Source organism: Vulpes vulpes, chromosome 1, assembly GCF_048418805.1.
Source record: "Vulpes vulpes isolate BD-2025 chromosome 1, VulVul3, whole genome shotgun sequence".
NCBI lineage: Eukaryota > Metazoa > Chordata > Mammalia > Carnivora > Canidae > Vulpes > Vulpes vulpes.
The window spans coordinates 152046054-152067112 of record NC_132780.1 but is presented as its reverse complement, the minus strand read 5'-3'; positions in this window follow the sequence as shown (position 1 = coordinate 152067112).

The window sequence follows — 21059 nt, the reverse complement described above, 5'->3', positions numbered from 1 at the left end:
GCCTTTGTGATTTGTCCCCCCACCCCCACTTTGTTTTTCCTTCTAATGCATTCAAGGCACGGCTCTGATTAGGCTATCCTCATTTTTTAGAGTCTGCTGTTAACTGCTTTCTACTTGTCCTTTCTGCTTGAGTTTTGGTGTAATCAGGCTAACCTCCATACTGCCTCAGCATGATCTTTCCAAAACACACATCTCATGGTGTCAGGCTATTTTTAAAATACTATAGCCTGGGGCACCTGGGTGACTCAGTTGGAAAGCATCTGACTCTTGATTTCAGCTTAGGTCATGATTTCAGAGGGTTGTGAGGTTGAGTCCCCAACCTGATGGGCTCTGCACTCAGTGGGAGTCTGCTGGAGATTGTCTCCCTTTGCCTCTGCCCTCCCCTCATTCTCACTCTCTTGCAAATAAATAAATAAATCTAAAAAAAAAATATTGTGGGAATCACTATCTATCAGATAGGCAAAAAATTAAAAAACAAAATTTGATGAAAACTCCCATTGGCAGCAATAGACATTCTCCTATACTGATGAGAGGGCCACCCAACATCTCACATCTCTATTTGTGATAGGCCATTATGCAATATTTTTAATATTAAAAATATTTCCTTTGAACATTTCCTCTGCTATAAATTTTGTTGCAGCATTATATCTAAGATCCAAGCCTGTCATGGACCTTAATATTAATAAAGAAATGTTTTAGTTTGGAATGTTTATGAAATGAAATACTGTGTAGTCAGAATAAAGTGGATCAAAATGTGTTGATAAGGAGCTATCTTTAAGGTAAATTACTACTTGAAAGAACAAGGTGCAGAGTAAAATGTAGACTATGAGTCACTTGTGGTTAAACGTTTACTTCATGTTTTTTCCACATAGCGTGAAAACCCATGTAAGTATGTGCAGCACCAGAGCATAGTGGCAAACAGCATAGATCACAGAGCCATAGCTATTGAGTTTAAAGTCTAACTCTGCCACTTACAAGTTCTATGACCTTAGCAAGCTGATGAGTCTTTCTGAGCCTCAGTTTCCTTTTTGTAAAGTGGAAAGGATAATAGTAGCTACCTAATAACACTGTTGTGAGAATTGAGTGGATTAATAGATATAACTACTTTACTTTTTTTCTTTGTAAAGATTTTTAAAATTTATTCATGAGAGATACAGAGAGAGAGAGAGACAGAGACATAGAGGGAGAAGACTCCCCACGGGGAGCCCAATGCAGGACTTGATCCCAGGGCCCTAGGATCATGACCTGAGCCAAAGACAAATGCTCAACTGCTGAGCCACCCAGATGCCCCTAGATATAACTACTTTGAATGGTATCTGATATATAATAAGATCTCTATTTAGTGTTCACTGTGGATTTATGCATTAGTCAACTTCTTCCCAGAAGAATATGTAAGAAACATTTTTTTAAAAGATTTTATTTATTTATTCATGAGGACACACAGAGAGAGAGGCAGAGACACAGGCAGAGGGAAAAGCAGGCCCCATGCAGGAAATCCGATACAGGACTTGATCCCGAGTCTCCAGGATCACACCTTGGGCTGAAGGAGGCACTAAACCGCTGAGCCCCCTGGGCTGCCTATGTAAGAAACATTTTTGGAAAATGGCCTAAGGGCAAGGGATGTGTGTGTGTGTGTGTGTTTGTTTGTTTGTTTGTTTGTTTGTTTCTTAGGAAATATCTCTAAAAAAATCTTTTAGTTGTTCTTCATTGCTTTTGGGTGAACTTGAAATTAATTGTGTCATTCGAGAACTTTCATGATCACAAATGATCTCCCTGTTTGGCTTCACTTTGTGTGCCTCTTCTATCCTCTGGTCACAGGATTTAGGATTGATTTAGTCAATCTTTAGTCAGATTTTTGAATCTGTTATGTTCTCACAGATATTCTTTCTACTAACAGGATGCCTATCTCACCCTTCTAGAGAGCCCTAGCCTGAAACCTTGTGCCTCTTCACAGGCTCTCCTAGCACTTAGAGTATTCCTGTATTACACAGATTATTTACTTGGTGATCACTAATTCACATATTTACTTCATCCATTTATTGTGAACACTTAAAGGCAGGAGCTATGTTGTTTTTATCTTCATGCATTTATTGTCTGTCACAGTGACCAAGTATTTGCTTAATAAGTATTAAATTAAGGAATAAATGAACTATAAACAAAGTCTATTCCCCCTATAGACACAGCTAGAAATTTCTTCTAAAACAGTCTATCAAGGGTGGAACATAGAAACCTCACTGGGTACTTCAAACTGAGTGGATTAGGGAATTGGTGACATAGGTGTAGGAAGACTCATTGAGTGAGAAGGGGATACTAAGGTATCTAAGTTTAATAATTGCAGGATGTTAGAGAAGTACCAGGAAAGACTAGGGTTATGGTACCTAGGAGTCTAATGGAAGGACTCAGTGGGGCTGGTGGTTTGAAACTTGAGGGATTGCTGACATGGAAATGTCAGGTAGGTATTGAATTGTCCCAGATCATGGCCCAGTTGGTGAGCACGCAGCTTGGTCCAATGACCAAGGTAGTGCTACTGGCTACTGTTGTTGCCTTGAGGGCACTTGGAGAAGTTGGGCTAAGAGTGTTGAAGGAAGGGAGGATGGGTCAACAGTCTGCAGCTACAGGGGCAGTGCCCAGAGGAGATAGAGAACTGGAAAGCAATCTCTTTTTCTTCTTCTTGCTTGTAGTTCTCCTCCACTGAAGATTTTCCTCCATTTTTCTTCTCTTGCACATTTCCTCCATTGACAGATCTTAACAGGAAGCCAACTGGCAAGGGAACCTGGGAACTGTAGTTTGAAGAATTTTATCTCCACCATTGCAGGGGAGTCTACAGAAGGTTCGGCTGGTCTCTGAAAGACAATTAACTACCTCCAAAGTGGGATGTATTAAAGATTTCCTGTCCTTCCCAAAGTTGAATTTGTAGATCTGAAATACAATTGACAAAATTTATGTCCCCTTTAAAAAGTTCTTGCCTCAGAATTTCTGCAAAAATACTTCAAATTTATGTAACACTTAATGATTTTTTTTAGTGTTGTTTCATATTCATTACCTCTTCTGAGCTTTATAAAACAAATAATTATTTCCATCTTAGACATGAGCTTAGATAACCCTGTAGTTCTTGGATTTTTTTTTTTTTTTGGTTGTCTTGTTTTTAAATTTTTTTTTTTAAGATTTTATTTATTTACTCATGAGAAAGAGACAGAGAGAGAGAGAGAGAGAGAGAGGCAGAGACATAGGCAGAGGGAGAAGCAGGCTCCATGCAGGGAGCCCGATGTGGGACTCAAAACTTGGACTCAATCCCTGGACTCCAGAATCATTCCCTGGGCTGAAGGCAAGTGCTAAACCACTGTGCCACCTAGGTATCCCTTGTTTTCAAATTTGATTTAAAATATTTTTAGACTTACGAAAAATTTGCAAAATAGTACAGAAATGTATTACCAACAGCAATGTATGAGTGTGCCTGTTTACCCAGCCTTGCTTATACATTGTGTTTGCATAGTTTCAAGATTTTGCCATTCTGAAATATGTCAGTGTTATTTTTTTTAAATAGTGTTTTTTTTTCTTTTAAATTTTTATTTATTTATTTTTGATAGTCACAGAGAGAGAGAGAGAGAGACATAGGCAGAGGGAGAAGCAGGCTCCCTGTGGAGAACCTGATGTGGGACTGGATCCCAATACCCTGGCGTCATGACCTGAATCAAAGGAAGATGCTCAACCACTGAGCTACCCAGACATCTCTCAATGCAAAATTTGAAACCATACAAGTACTAGAGGAAAACATGGAAGTATTCTCTCATGAATGAATGAATGAATGAATGAATAAAATCTTTTAAAAAATTTTGCATTTAGATCTCTAACCATTTGTTGTTTATGTTTGTGTATAGTGCAAAATATGCATGTGATTTTCTCTTTTCCCAAATGACTACCGAGTTGTCCTTGCAAAACTTATTAAAATATATATTCTTTCCCTGATGACTTAAAATGCCACCTTTATCATATGCTAAATTTCTGTGCATACAGGTGTCTGTTTATATATGTACTTGGATCTATTTCTTGGTTTTCTTTATTTCACTGGTACATGTGTCCTCATGAGCCAGTACCAAACTGTTGTAATTATAGACATTCTCTATTATGTTTAAATATCTGATTGAGCTAATTCTCACTCATAGTATTTTTTTCAGTGTTGCCCTGAATATTTTTGCATTTTTATTTTTTTTAAAAGCTTTTATTTATTTATTCATGAAAAAGATGGAGAGAGAGACAGAGACATAGTCAGAGGGAGAAGCAGGCTCCCTGCAGGGAACCTGATGTGGGACTCAATCCCAGGATTCCAGGATCACCACCTGAGCCAAAGGCAGATACTCAACTACCAAGCTACCCAGGCGCCCCTGTTTTTGCATTTTTAATATGAATTTTAATATCAAAATTTCTATTTTCATTGAAAAAACACTTGTTAGTATTTTTATTGGGATTGTATTACATTTATAAATTAACTTAGGGAGCACTGACATCTTTATAATGCTGCATTATCCTATATAAGAACAAGTGATGCTTTCCCATTTGTTCAAATTTTACTTTCGTGTCCTTTAGGACATGAAACATTTTTTTAAAATTTTATATAAATATATAAAATATATAGCATTTTACACTTTTATTAGTAAAAATGAAATAACAAATATAGATGAATTTATTTCCCATTTTTAAAAACTAAAAAAAGAGATTTCCTGGGTGGCTCAGTAGTTGAGTGTCTGCCTTGGGCTCTAAAAATCTTTTAAAAATTTGAAAACAAGGGATACCTAGGTGGCCCAGTGGTTTAGCACTGATTCTAAAAAAATTTTGTCATAAAATCACATAGGTTGGACATAATTCTTTTTTAAAGTTTATTCCTAAGTATTTAATTTTCTCTTCTGCTATCATGGATGAAGTTTTCTCTATCATATAGTTCTACTTGTTTTTTATTTATATATTTAAAGATAATTTTTATGTCAATTTTATATCCTGCTATCTTATAGAATTATTTTTGAGTTAGTTTTATGATTGATTCTATGATTTTCTGGATATATCATTGTCATCTGTAAATAGAAATAGTCTACTTGTTATTTCAAGCCATTCTTATGCTTTTAATTTATTTTGTTTATATTACCTAATACTTCTAGTACAATGTAGAAGAGTTGTAGAGATAATGGGCATACTTGTGTTATTCATGTTCTTAGAGAAATGTCTCCAATGTTTCTTCACTAAATTAGACACTAGCTTTAAGACTAAGATACACATATTTTACAATGTTAAGAAAATATCCCTCATTTCTCATTTTTTAGTGTTTTTTAAAATCATGAGTGGATTTCAATTTTATCAAAGGCTTTCCAAGTATCAATGGCAACAATCCTGATTTTTCCCCCTTAGTCTTATTAATGTGGTATATGATATTAATGGATTTCCTAATATTGAACCAACTTGCGTTTTTAAAATAAATCCAGTCATCGCGTATTATCTTCTTATTTTGGTGCTGAATACTGTTTGCTAGTATTTTATTTAATGTTTTTGCATGTATGTACACTGATGATAATGATATGTAATTCTATATTTTTACTGTCATCAGGTTTAGATATCAGTGTAGTATTTGTTTCATAAAAGGAATTTGGATGTTTCCTTCCTTTTCCTTGGAATAATTTATAGAGGATTGTGTCTATTTGGTCTTTGAAGTTTGGCAGGATTCTCTTGCGAAATCACTTGAGGTTTGTATTATTATTATTTTTTTGAGTAGTTATTGTAGTGGGTTGGTTAAATAATGGCCCCCCAGATATTATGTTTTAGTCCTAATCTTGGACTAGTCTTTGGAAAAAGTCTTTGGGTCTTTGCAGATAAAGTTAAAGATCTCAAGATGAGATATTCTCATATTAGGATGCATTCTAAATCCAATGGTAAGTGTCCTTATAAGAGATAGGAAAGGAGAAGGCACACAGCCACAGAGAAGGCCATGTGAAGACAATAGAGACTGGAGTTATACTGCCGTAAGCTAAGGAATACCCGGAGCTAACAGAAGCTGCAAAAGGCAAAAATAGGTTCTCTACCAGAAACTTCACAGGGAACATGGCACTGATAACACTTTGATTTCAGATTTGTGGTCTTCAGAACTATGTAGGAATAAATTTCTCTCATTTTAAACCAAGTTTGTGATAATTTGTTACAGCAACCCTAGAAAACTAATACAGTTCCTTAATAACTTTATTATTTTATGGAGATGGTCTTTTAAAGCATTCTAAGGCTGAGTCAGATTTGGTAGTCTGTGTTTTCCTAGGAGAGGAATTCATTTTATCTAAGTTTTTAAATACATTTACATAGATATCTGTAAATTATTCTCCTATAATTTGTTTCTTCTGTCTTAATATTTTTCTCGTGACATTTATTATTTTTGTATTTATACTTCTTTTGTTGTTCATCAACTCTGCTAGTGATAGTTACATTTTTAAAAAACATTTTACTTATTTATTCATGAGAGACAGAGGGAGAGAGAGAGGCAGAGACACAGGCAGAGGAAGAAGCAGGCTCCACACAGGGAGCCCAACGTGGGACTCGATCCCGGGTCCCCAGGATTACGCCCTGGGCCGAAGGCAGGCGCTGAACTACTGAGCCACCCAGACCCAGGCTGCCCCTACATTTTTAATGTCTTCAAAAAAAAAAAAAAAAAAAAAAAGGATTTTGACTTACAAATCAGTTATACTATTTTCTATATTGGGCCTGAGTGTTTGCTTTTGAAAAGTATTTCCTTTTTGTATTTCCCTTTGGCTGACTTTGTTCTGTTCTTTTTCTAGCTTTTTAAATTTTTTCTTAAGATTTCGTTTATTTATTCATAGGAGACACAGAGAGAGGAAGAGACATAGATAGAGGGAGAAGCAGGGTCCCTGTGGGAAGGCCTATGCAGGATTCGATCCTAGGACCTGGATCACGACCTGAGCCCAAGGCAGACACTCAACTACTGAGCCACCCAGGAAATATCTTTTTTTTTTTAAATAATAAATTTATTTTTTATTGGTGTTCAATTTACCAACATACAGAATAACACCCAGTGCTCATCCCGTCAAGTGCCCCCCTCAGTGCCCGTCACCCATTCACCCCCACCTCCCATCCTCCTCCCCTTCCATCACCCCTAGTTCGTTTCCCAGAGTTAGGAGTCTTTATGTTCTGTCTTTTTTTAGTTTTTAGAAATGGGAAATAAATTCATCTATATTTATTATTTCATTTTTACTAATAAAAGTGTAGAGTACTATATATTTTCCTCTGATCACTGCTTTAAATGTGTCCCATAGACTATGACATATAGTGTTGTCATTGTCATCATTATTTCCACCCAAGTGTTGCTTAATAGAAGTTGTTATTTCATTTCTGTTTTTTTTTTTTTTTCAATTTCCATGTAGGAAGATCTGTTTTTGTAAATATAAATAAAATTAGTCCAAGTCCCCAGCCTTCATACCATCAAATGTCTAATGATTGTCCTGTGACTCCTGTGAATCTCAGTGTACTGGGAAAGTCCTACCTAGTCCAGAGTAGGTCAGCCATATCTAATCTGAGAAGCAGTACAAATATTTAGGGAATTTCTTCTCTTGTGTCTAGAAATGAAATATTAGGGGGTAAGACAATTAGTCCCATTTTCTTTCCTTTGTTTCCAACTGCATCTAAAAAATGGATTTGCCCGTGACCTTTTTCTTGTAGACCCCTCTGGGGAGATTGTTTATTTTATTAAAACATGTAAGTGGACTGTAGAAAACTAAAACAGGCTAGATTTAAATTACGAAAACTACCTCAGAAGCCAATTCACAACATATGTTTATTAAACAGGTAAGTTTTTTTTAAACATTTATAAATGAGTTTTTAAAGAATCTACAGTTAAAAAATATTTAGAAGACACTTTTGTAAGAAATGGTATGTATTAAAGCTTCTGAGTAATTAAATTGCACGACTTTATAAATTAGTGAGCTTTGTAAACTAGGGAGTTTAGCTTTAATTTTAATATTTAGAAGAAATCTAAAACCAGTAATGAATAACCCAAAGCATCCTAGGAAAAAATTTAAAAAAATTTATTTAAGTAGGCTCCACACCCAACATGGAGTCAAACTTGGGACTTGAACTCATGACCCTGAGATCAAGACCTGAGCTGAATTTAAGAGTCAGACGCTTAAACAACTGAGCCACCCAGGTGACCCATCCTAGAAAATTTTAATTTAAGCCTAAATTCAAAAAGTTACATTGCATCATTTGAGAATATCATTTGCCTTTCTGTTGTTGTTGTTGTTATCATGATAAAAGATAGTGCTAGTTTCCTTAAATAAAACCTTTCTGGAGTCCTAATATGTAGCATGAATGTTAATTTACTTGAGAGTAGATCTAAATGAAGTGAAAAATCAGAATCTAAAATTATTAAAGTACCAAAATATATTATCAATTGAATTAACATGTACTGAATTCTTATGTTTACATAGTAGAACAAAGCAAGTAAAGACAATCTTTTGGCCTATTAAATTATCACTACAATATTGTGGATATTAAATGTATATGGTGAGTGGATTGAAATAGTTTAAAATCCCCATTGAAGAAGGATAAATCAGCAACATACTGGGAGAATGCAAACTTAAAATGAGTAATTAGTAATTTCTCTTGAAGCGCAGGGTTTAAGCTGACTGTCAACAGTAACTTCATCTTTAATTGCATGATGGAAATTTAACAGTTCAGTGGCATTCTCAGTAATGTGCAATTTGATAATATTCAAATATAAAATCTATGAAAAGTGTCGAATAAAATAAAGAATATATATCTTACTTTATAAGGAAAATTAACTCCTGGGTAAATATGTCAGGTTTATAATTTACAACATTTAATTGGACATTAATCAAGTATAACACAGCACATTACTTCTTGTGTATTTTAAATAAATACTCTGAAAAAGAACATTTAAACAAATCATCTAAAGTTTATTTGGATGGTTCATGGGATTTGGAAACTGAGAACTAAAATTTATTATATAGGATCTTTAAACCTAATTCCTGCTTTGAATTGTGTTGGTAGAACCATGTAAATTTTAGTCCAAAAGAGTGATTTAACTCCCAGTTTCCAGATGAAATAGAGAAAGGAAATAGAGTGAAATCTATCTCTACATAAACAAATCATGCCCCTTATTAATAATGCTTCAGCTATACAGGATAAACTAGTAGGATTTATAATACCTCAATCCTATTACTCAGTAAAATCAAAAGAAAATGCAAATTGTAATCCAGGATTTTACTTGGCTAAATAAGATATTATTTGGTTAAAGGGATCATTGTGTGTAAGATGAGGAAGAGAAATGGAAATTCTGAACAAGAACTCTTCAAGAGTAGAAGGAGATTGTTTTTACCTTATCACATTTAATACTGGAAATACATAGGAAAAATGAGGAACATGGACCCAGCAATGGTACTTTTCTTGTCAATCTTGCAAGCATCTCACCAACTTTCATTAGGATGATGATGAGTTGGCATGTTGATCTTAGGATGTTTTCTAGTGGTTGTTTTATAAAAATATAGTGTGTGTATATTACATATACCATATATAATTTTCTAGAAATTCTTGGAAATTATTAAGCCATTGGAGGTTTTAAACAACTGAGCTTTTAAAGATGTATTTATTTTGGAGAGAACACACATGTGCACATGCAAGAGGGGGAGGGGCAGAGGGAAAAATCTCAAGCTGACATCTTGCTGAGTGAGGAGCCCAATGCGGAGTTTGATTCCACCACCCTGTGATCATGACTTCTGCTGAAACCAGGAGTGGGATGCTCAACCAAGCCACCCAGGTGCCCCAAAGAACTGAACTATTTTCTGCAATTTTCAGATTGATTTCCTGCTAACACAATTCTGTGGTTTGAACACTTGCTAGTTCTAGGTGATGTGCAGGACACTAGGAAATCATTCAGTTGCTTTAGAGTCTTCAAGCCTGGGAGGTCTCAGTTTGGTGAAGTCAACCCTTCCCTGAGCACCTGACTTGAACTAAAGTGCAGATCAAACATCTACCACATAACCATTTAGAATTTTAACATAGAATTCTCTGATTTTGAAATCATATACCTCCTCTCATTTTCTGCTCTTTACATTTCATTGATCATCCCCTTTTTCCACTTTGGAAACTGTCCAGAAAATTGGGCTAAAAAAAAAAAGAAGAAAGAAAATTGGGCTGAAATTGCTGCCATTGGACTGAGAAAGTAAGCACAGGAGATTCATTTCTTCAGCAAATAGTTACAGGGAAACTGACAAGAGGTAGGCTATTGGATGGTGCTGAAATGTTTTAATTCTTCAGAAAACCTCTAGTGATACCTCAGAGATTTGAAACAGCAGGGAGAATTTTGTGCAAAAATCGTTAAACCCACACCCAATCTGGCCAATTCTGTTCTGGAGTAAAAATAGTGATAATGCATCTGAAATTAGAGTGAACTTACCAAATTTCCAACAAAAAGAGGGCTTTGCTCTTATCTAATATTCCAATATTCTAACCAGTCCACATTTAAAAAAAAAAATATGTCAGCCTGTTTGAGAATGTTCACACTTGAAGAATTTTTATAAAATTCTACTTCACCAAATATTGGTGTTTATGAATTAGAGGGATTTTAGTTGATTTAATATTTTTGGCCTTTTCCATTACTAACAACTTTTCCCACTACATTGATATTATTATTATTTGCCAAATTAATTGAATATATTAACTTTTCACAGCCACCTGATATAGAGAATCAGTATGGTAATGTGTAAATTGGTCCTTTATATGTTCTTGGTTTCTCAAGCTATTTTAATATCCTGGTGCCAGACAGTATGAACAACTATTCTTTCTTTCTTTTTTCTTTCTCTTTCTTTCTCTTTCTCTTTTTTCTTTTCTTTTCTTTTTTTTCTTTTCTTTTCTTTTCTTTTCTTTTCTTTTCTTTTCTTTTCTTTTCTTTCTTTTCTTTTCTTTTCTTTTCTTTTCTTTTCTTTCTTTTCTTCTCTTTTCTTTCTTTCTTTCTTTCTTTCTTTCTTTCTTTCTTTCTTTCTTTCTTTCTTTCTTTCTTTTCTTCTTTCTCAGACTGGACTCCAATGGGAATGTCTGCTCGTTGTTTACTCTAAAACTTGCTGCCTCCCCTGCTCAAATTCTATTAAAGAATCTGGAAAGGAACCAACTCAGGCTGGTTTGCTACATCTAATGAAAAACTGCAGCATTTAGAATTGTTTCTGTTAGTATCCCTGTGTACTTTTGTATGTACTAGAAAAATGGACAGAGAGGAAGAAAATAAAGCGATGTTCAGAGAGGACCTGGGGAAGAAAATGGACAAAGAGCCTGACTGCATTCAGGTACCAGGTCCTAGGTGTATCTAAGATCCGATTCTAGTCTGACTTTAGAATGGTGAGAGGTTCCAGTTATCCTTTCTACCAATTCTCTTGCATTTAATCTACTCTCAGTGGGGAACTTCTTACTTATAGGCAATTTACCTGTAGCCAGTACAATTCAATATTACTAAATGGATATTATTGAGCTGCTAATAGTTACTGGGCTCCCAGTAGGTGCTGGGAAACAAAGATAAATGAGACATGGCCATTGATCTCAAGTGCCCACGATTTACACAAATGCCCATAAGCACAGGAGAATGCACTACTGTCTTAAGTAGTGATGGATTTCTCATAATACCTAAAAAGGTCGATAGGGGTCTCTCATGATTCACTGAACCCATCTTCACAATGACTTACCAAAGCATCATGTGTTAATGGATTTACACCCTACCTTTTCATGATCTTGAAAATGGGTTATACTATGCATTTGTATTCAAGTAAATAAGACAGATCTGACTTTATATTGCGAAAAGAGCTTTTACAATCCCCTTCTAATCTGAAAACATTTTCTTAGTAATTCAAGAGTTGAAGTTTTCATTTCAAATGTGGAATTATCATCTGAACAATTGTTTTAATCTCAGATTATGGGATTGCTGTATCTCTTGGGGTGCTAGAAGGCACTTTCCCACAGAAGGTACTTACATATATATCAGGACTGGAGGACATGTAATCTGTAAGAAATAGAAAACATAGATGAAAATAAAAATGTTGCGTTTTCCTGTTGGCAATATCTCACTGGATATAGGATGAATTATTTTCCCTTTTCCCCCTCTTTTGTATGAAATTCTTAACCATTGAAGAGACAGCTTAACTCTAGATTTTCAAAAGTATTTTGCTGATTTATCTTATTCAGTTCTTGTTGTCTGAAGCCGAATATATGCTATGGGCTCAGGGCCAGTTCATCTTTATTGCCCTGTATAGATTATTAGCTGGTAGATGATTAAAGAAAATAAATTGGGGCATCTAGGTGTCTCAGTCAGTAATGCGTCTGCCTTTGGCTCAAGTCATGATCTCAGGGTCCTGGGATAGAGCCTGTATCAGGCTTCTTGCTCAGTGGGGAGTCTGCTCCTCCCTCTCTGTCTGCTACTCCCGCTGCTTGTGCTCTCTTGCTCTCTCTGTCAAATAAATAAAAATCTTAAAGAAAGAAAGAAAGAGACTAGTCAGGGAATGTGCCCTGGTGTAGGTATTGGTAAAGCAAGTCTATATCTATAGTAGTCTGCTTGGACTACTATAACAAAGTATCCCCACTGGGTGGATTAGACAACAGAAATTTACTTTTTTCACAGTTCTGGAGGCCAGATATCCAAGATCATGATGTTGGGAGGGCTGGTTTCCTCTGAGGCCTTTCTCTCTGGCTTACAGATGGCTATCTCCTCCTGTGTCTTCACTTGGTCTTCACCTGGTGCCTATCTGGTATCTGTATCCTAATCTCCTTTTCTGATAAGAATACCAGCCATATCAGATTAGGGCTCACCCATAAGATCTCACTTTAATTACTTTCCAATCCAGTCACTTTTGAGATTTAGAGGGTTAGGACTTCATTCATTTCATAACTGGCACTTAACTTTATTGCCATCTACAAATGATTAGCAGGTAGGTGATTAAAGAAAACAGGCTAATGATACATGTCACATGATGTGCCCTATGATACGAATCCTGTGAACCAGACCTTTTCTGCTGCTATGTTAAGAGAGGCAGACAGCTAGACCTGTGGGTGCCCAGGCCTGGACTCAGGCTTAGAAGCTGTTTGGGGATATTGGTTTGTCTGAGATCTGGCTCTGTTTTAAATCACAGTGTAAAAATCTTTCTTAATCCCTTCATGGGTAAAAATTTATTGACAAACCTAATTAATGTCATGGATTAAAATGTGTATCACTTTCTAAATTAAATATTTCTTGGATGTTCATTGCTAAGTACTCTTCAGACTTTAGCTTTACAGGGAATGAATTTACCACTAAAATACATGTAGGTAGCTATTGTGTTTCTCTTTAAGCATGGGTCCTTAGAGAATTATATTCTCTGTTAAACACCAAAAACAGCCCACTCGGTAGAGGGACTGCTAACCATCAGCTGTTAAGTAGTGCTGCCTCTAAAAAATGAAACACAAAAGAAGAGGGCCATCTGGGATACAAGAAAATGTTTTTATGAGTCTCCACAGGATCCTAACAAGAGTGCATGCAGTGAGAGAGAAGTCCAAATCTTTGGAAAACCAAAGGGTAATTGAGATTTTTTTTTTTTTTTTTTTTCTGAAGAGAAGGCTGACAAAATCACTTAATACTTCCCATATGATAGACGTTTTCTAGGTAAAATCAGTTTTGTTGTTCATGTGTTCGTGTATCTAATGTTTAAGTATTTATTTTCAAAGACTTGTTTTTGGCTTTCCAATGTTTTCTCAAAAATTATTCAAATGCAACACACCATGTACTTTACTACTAAAATCATTAATAGGTCAGGCGATTGGTAGAGTTTATATACTGAGTGAGCTGCTAGGCTGTGTAAAATGACCCTTGGAAATTATAAGTGCTTTATAATCACTGAAATCTTTAGTAGTTTTGCCTCCAAAACTCTAGTACATCAACAAGCATTTGAGAAATGTAGCATTTTCCATGAACTATAGAAGGACTATCTATGCAATACACATTTTACAAATCTGTTGTAAAAGTGGAGCATCTTCCATTTAATTAGCCTTTATTTATTTTTTTTTCATTTAATTAGCCTTTAAATATGGGTCTGGAGAAAACTAGATGAGTCTTATATTGAGAGGGAAAAAATAGGTCAAATACCATTTCATTGAAATAGCACCTCTTAATCATTTGGAGCAGCACGGAAAGATACTTGAATTAAAGAAAAATTAATGTAGAATCTTAGAAGTTGGACTAGCTGCTTAGAAAGACTAACTACATTTGTTGGATTTCTAAGAGTAATGATTTCTTATACCTTGGCTCGTAAGCAGGAAATGGGTAAGCATTCATTTAAGCAGTACTTAGATAGCCCTAAATAATAACATAAACTCAGTATAGTATGTTACCTGGTAGGAAACATACAGTCCTAACCCCAACTGCCACTTGAATACTTGATCTATGCTTCTCACGCACTGCTTGCTTTAACTCCTGGCTGGTCTAAATATGAAAAACCACTTCCCCACCATTGCAGTTCCAAACTGTTTCCTGATCGTGTGTGTGTGTATGTGTATGTATGTGTTTGTGTGTAGTTTGTGGGGATTTTTTTTTTGTTTGATTATTTTTGTTTGGCCCATCTTATAAAACAAATGTGAAATTAGAAGAATTTCCATAAAGATTTGTGTAATTCAGTAATGGATAGTGACTCAACATGAACAGATGCAGTTCAAATTCATGCTGCATATGGATTGGAGCACAGGCTCTAAGTCAGGCTCCCTGGGTTCAAACTTTGCCCTGCCAGTGTAATCTTGAGCAGGTTATATCATTGCTCCTTGCCTCAGTTTTCTCTGCAAAATTGTGGCCTTGGATGTTTGTAAGAATTGAATCAATAAATACACATAAGGAACTTATAGTAATATTTATCCTGTTGTGAGCCTGGTTAAAATGATAGCTAGCATTGTTTGCCATATAAAGTACCTATAATTAGCCATCCAAGCAGACTTTTTTGTTTGTGGTCTAATATATATGGTGCTCTTGATCTTTCATGATGATCTTGACGAGAACCTGTACAGATCTGATATGTTTGCAGGGACCTTTGGGGGAATATCTGTAGATCCCAGTTGCTCCAGAAAACCAGCTTCCCCTGCTCTGTCCCTCAATTTTCCTCTCTTCTGCCCTTCATCATCAACTATTTATGCAGCCATCCTGACACTCTCAGGAATTGTCATTAATGACAAGAAAATGACTCATGACAAACCCATCTTATCATTCAACCCTTAATTCACTAGATATTTAAGTTTCTATTTAGTTGAGAAAATGTCCTATATACTCTAGATGTGAAGATAATCACAATAATATTGACAATATTTATTAAAATTAGCATTTACTGAACAATTACTAAAAACTGGGTACACGTCTTACCTCACTGAATGCTCTGAGCTACCACATGAAGGAGGAATTATGGTAACTCTTATTTTAGAGATGAAGATGCTCATCTTTTTTTTTTTAATTAATTTTTATTGGTGTTCAATTTACCAACATACAGAAAAACACCCAGTGCTCATCCCGTCAAGTGTCCACCTCAGTGCCCGTCACCCATTCCCCTCCAACACCCGCCCTCCTCCCCTTCCACCACCCCTAGTTCGTTTCCCCGAGTTAGGAGTCTTTATGTTCTGTCTCCCTTCCTGATATTTCCCAACATTTCTTCTCCCTTCCTTTATATTCCCTTTCACTATTATTTATATTCCCCAAATGAATGAGAACATACACTGTTTGTCCTTCTCCGATTGACTTATTTCACTCAGCATAATACCCTCCAGTTCCATCCACGTTGAAGCAAATGGTGGGTATTTGTCGTTTCTAATTGCTGAGTAATATTCCATTGTATACATAAACCACATCTTCTTTATCCATTCATCTTTCGATGGACACCGAGGCTCATCTTTTTTGTATGTATTGATACTCAATACTTTTTGTGCTGTTTGTATTTTCTAAATAAGCATGTGATGACTTCATAAAGAGAAAAAATAAACAAAAGGTAAATCAATCATTCAGTAAATAATATTAGATCTAAATACATGAGATCAAGGTTTGTCTGCCTTAGAGGAAGGAGGGTCTGGAGCATGCTTTTCCACCAGGTGCATTTTATCACATAATTGGCACTTCACTAAGCCCATTAAACACCTTGTTGATTGGTCCAATAGTCCTTAACTAGAATACCAGGTACTTGTTATAACAACAAGGCTGGGACAAAATAGTCACTGTTGTTAATTTAGATCATTGGCATATATTATTTGCCTCCAAGATTGTGCTACTCATCCTACCTTTTTTGTACAAGTAAGCCTGTATTCTGAGAAATAAGGGTCTACTTTTAGGTTTTTGGGCTTTATAGGCTTGCACTGAGAGCCATAAATGATACTTTAATGAATTCTACAGGTGTCAGTTAAGTATTCTTGGAAAAGGCGAGTGTGTTCAAAAGATAGGGAAACTGGAGAAGGAAAAATATTTACCTAAATGTAAAATAAGAAGTGTTAAGGTGATGTGAAGCTGCAGAAGATTGTAGAAAAGCTATTCAGTCTTTAGGGATTGCTTATACCCTGGGTAGTCATATATGGGGAAAGTGTTCTGTCACTGTAATACAATGTCATACCTGATATTTTAGTCTTGTCTTTTTTTTTATTTTTTCAGTGCTCTATAAGTCAATATCATTGTTATTATTTTGTCTTTAGTTACAAAGGTAGGGCTTTCTTCTCTTACATATGTCCTTTAAAAGGATTTCCTCCTTCTCCAATATGATTTAAATAAACTTAGAGGTCATATTTAGTAAAATATTTTTCTGGTTTGTCTTTATATATGAGATATATTTTTATGGAAGCAGTTTGGAGAATATGTAATCTGGGAAGCAGTATAAAAGTCTATCTGACATATTGAGAAACAGAAGACACTGGAAGATACTAATTAAGGTTATATCCTAATTTAAAAAATAGATAATCTAATAAATTTAGGAAGATAATATGGGCTGTTCAGAAGCCCCTGAATTAGCTAATATTCTATATCATTTTTAGCTGTTAATTATCTTCATAATTCACTTTTACCATATGTCTTTAACATCTTACATTTATGCAATATCCTCCATTAATCAAGATTTTTGTCACTTTCATAACAATTTTATATTTGTTACCTAATTTGATGCTCACAAAGACACTTTTGAAGGCTGGAAAAAAACTATTAGTCCTAATTTATGATATGCATGTAATTATCATTAATAATTTGAAGTCTTAGTTTAAAAAAAGAGGAAGAACCCAACTATAATATTACTACATTGCAATTAGTCCCATATACTTTAAGCTTTCCAAATTTTTAATCATATGTTTGTAATATGTAGCATATGTAGGAAGATATAGTCTAGTTCATAAATTCAATAAATATATCTTGTCTGCTAAGAATGCAGAAGAAAGACTATGTTTCTGCCTTTTGGAACTTATGTTCAAGTAGGTAAAATAGTATGCATATCTATTTATTTTGTTAATATTAAGTTAATATGTAGGATTTATTATGTTAGGTAATGATTGGTGCTACGAAGAAAAATAAAGGATCCCAGAGGATACAGAGTGAAGGGATATTCTATTTTATAAAATGTGGTTAAGAAATACTTTTCTGGTGAGCTAATATTTGAGAATAAACCTGAGTGAATAGAGAGTGTGAATTTTGTGACATACAGGGTGTCGGGCATTTCTGGCAGAGGGAGCAGCATGTGCAAAGGCCCTGAGAGAGGTGTCTCCATGAAAAACTAGTAAGATCAAAATGATTCAAAAGGACTACAGGTGAAGACAACATTGGGAAGGGGGATTATTTACCTAATTTTTCTGTTGCTGGCCACCAGAAGCTTGATTCTAATTGTCATAAATATTCACCCAATTCAAGTCTTTATCTATAAAAATATTTCAAAGACTTCTAGATATTTTGGCAGTGACTTAACCTATACCCTATAAACAGATTTATATAGATAATGTTAAGTCCTTCAAAGTTATAAAAGGGTACGTAGTGGGTTTTCTTCCTTAGAAAGGATTTATTACCCTTAGATATGATGTATAAGAAAATGATTTCTGTGAGAGTTTTGTTAGGTGTTTCTTCCATATGTTCTACTTTAATTTATCTTAATTCTGTGATAGCTCTCTGACCCCATTACTATATTTTTTGCTTATGAGTTTGTTCAGAGTAGCATCTCAGCACTGAGACTTTTCAAATTTTTCACTCTACCTGATTGAGGGTGGGAGGTATCTATTTTTCTTGGAAAATAGGTATTTATTTATTTATTATGGAAAGATACTACCAGTGTTCAGATTGTCCCTCAAATCACTATGGACCATGGAGAATTCACTATGGGACTACTTCATACAGGGAGAGTAAGCCCTCATTGTTCATTTCCTAATTACTTCTGTAGCCCCTCAAGATATTCTGAGACTGAGGCTCACTTTCATCTAAGAAGAATGTATGCATCAGGGAAATTCTTATCTTCCTGGCATGGAAAAATGGAAATTCCTTTTCCTGCTAGGAGGTGAAGCTAGAGAAAAGAAGAGTCAGGGATAAGAACTGAGGTTTCCCTGGGAGGAGGAGACATGTTACAGGTGAACCTTGAAAAAGCAAGTTTGCTGTTCATCTCTGGATGTACCATGGGAAATTCCAAGCACTATACTCAGTGTGGCTTGAGTGGTTTGAGGATGATAAGGCAGATTAATAAATTAGAATTGGTTGAGGCAAATGTTTAGGTAAGTGGGATTGAGATAGTAGACTCAATTTGGTGTCTAAGCAACCCAGAAGTTTCCTGTGCACTGTTGGTTGACCTAGAAGTGCTTAAAAGAACCAGACTGTATGAGGAGGCTATAGAGTGTGCCTTGGTGCAGTGGAGGGATGGTGGATCTCAGTAGCTAATGCTAGCACAGAGACCAAATATGGGCCATATGAGGCCAAGTGCATCTCAGCAGATCTGGGCAGTGAATTTTCAGTGACTAATTCAGTTAAACTTGATTGCAGGAGAAGGTAGCTTAAATCCCTGAGACTATAGGTTCCCTTGGGAAGGAAGCAGAAGAATGAGAAAGGGAATTATAAAAAATTTAGTCAGTTTATATATGACAAATCTGAGTTACTAATACCCAAAAGAAACTATTGAACCTGAAAGGACAGGCTCCCTTGAAAGTATTTAAAAGATTTTTTATCTACTGAGTAGAAATGGAAACATGAGACAGATGACATCATCTTTGGATTTTAAAAGAGCATTTTTTTGTATATCTGAGTTACAGATATATAAATTTCGAGTCTTGCCATATTAGTTTATTTGGCATAGTACACAGTAAAAGACTTATCGTAAGGCATACAAGCTGCCTTGAGCCCAAACTGATGAATTTGTAGCTCTTAAACCACAAACAATCCTCAAAAGAGAACACTTATGAAATTTCAACAACTCTTCTTTATTTTTATGTCTTTGAAAATTTCTATTCCCATTATCATATGGTCAAATTACGGTTTGAATTCCTCCCTGGGCACCTCTAATGCATCTTTGTAAATCCTTTAGTTTCTAGAATTTGCCTTGGTTGCTGTGATTCTCTAGTGTCTGTCCCAGCTCAGCAGTCCAGGATCTTGAGGTGGCCTCCTACGTATCTTGAGCCTGTCCCAACTAGTATCAGTATATCATACATGGACCTAACTTCCCTCTCAAAATTAATGGTATTTACTCTGAATAACAGAAAGGAGATTGTATACCTAGAGAAAATCTTTGTGGCTTGTTTTACATTGTAGTCTGAAGCTGGTTTAATGATTCTCTTAAAAGTGGTCACTCAAGAATTTCACTTCCTTCCATTAGTGTGACTACCGTCTCAGAATTCTTTGGTCCTAGTCATTTAGATAAGGAAAGAATATTCAAGAGACGTTTTGGGAGTTAGGTCTAGAAGCAGCATACATTGGTTTCCTGGGTGGCTCAGTCATTTGAGCATCTGGCTCTTGGTTTCAGCTCAGGTCATTATCTCGTGGTTGTGGGATAGAGCCTGGCATTGGGCTCTGTGCTCAGTGCAGAGTCTGTTTCAGATTCTCTCTCCCTCTCCCTCCCACTCACTCTCCCTCAAATAAATAAAATCTTAATATATATATAAGTAGCATACATCAATTCCATCTACATGTACACAGACTTATTTTCCCTCTCAAGAGGTGATATAACTTTTTAAATAAAGTTCATGTCTGAAAAGGGGCTGGAAAATTTATAACATGTGTGGCTAGGTATACACCTGCTTGCCATTGTCTGTCTTCTGGACATAGAAGATCAGGTGGCTTCTACCTCTGCATATGTACCATTCTCAAGGGAGACAACAGGAAACTCAAGCAGGAACTGCACCCGCCTCAGAGCTCAGGACCTCAGGGCTCTGTTGTCCTCATCATCAAGCCCAAATACACCTCCTCTTGGTCCTTTACTTTTTTCTTTTAATGATTTAATTATTTATTTACTTGAGAAAGAGCGTGTGCATGCACAAGAGCGTGTATGAGTGGGGGGAGGGGCAGAGAGAGAATCTTAAGCAGACTCCCTGCTGAGCACCGAGCCTGTCATGGGGATCTACCTGATAACCCTAAGGTCATGACCACCCAGGCACCCCTCCTCTTGGTCCTTTAATCAACAAACTAAAGTAAGGAATTATCCCTCCCTCCCCTCAACCCTCATCTGTTATACACAGTAGTGGTCAGGATAGGATTAACTCAGTAACACTCTTACTGGAAAAGGGAAGGAAGAGGACCTTTAGAAGTCACGGGTCTGTGGTCATGCTGGGATCCTCGGCAATAAGCACTATAAAGGCTATTTGGGTTGGTGGGGAAAGCTCTTGGTTGGCCTCATGTTTTGTCTCCAAGAAGTAATCTCTTATCTGGTGTCACTTGAGCCTCTTTACTTTGTCCTCTGAGAGGGTTTTCCTTATCCATTTTCTACTTGGCCATATCTGAACTGGCTGTTGGTGGCTATATCCCTTTAAAATCTGCCTCTTACTAGAGAATGTGTAGGGCCTGTGGGAACTTTTAAGTCTGG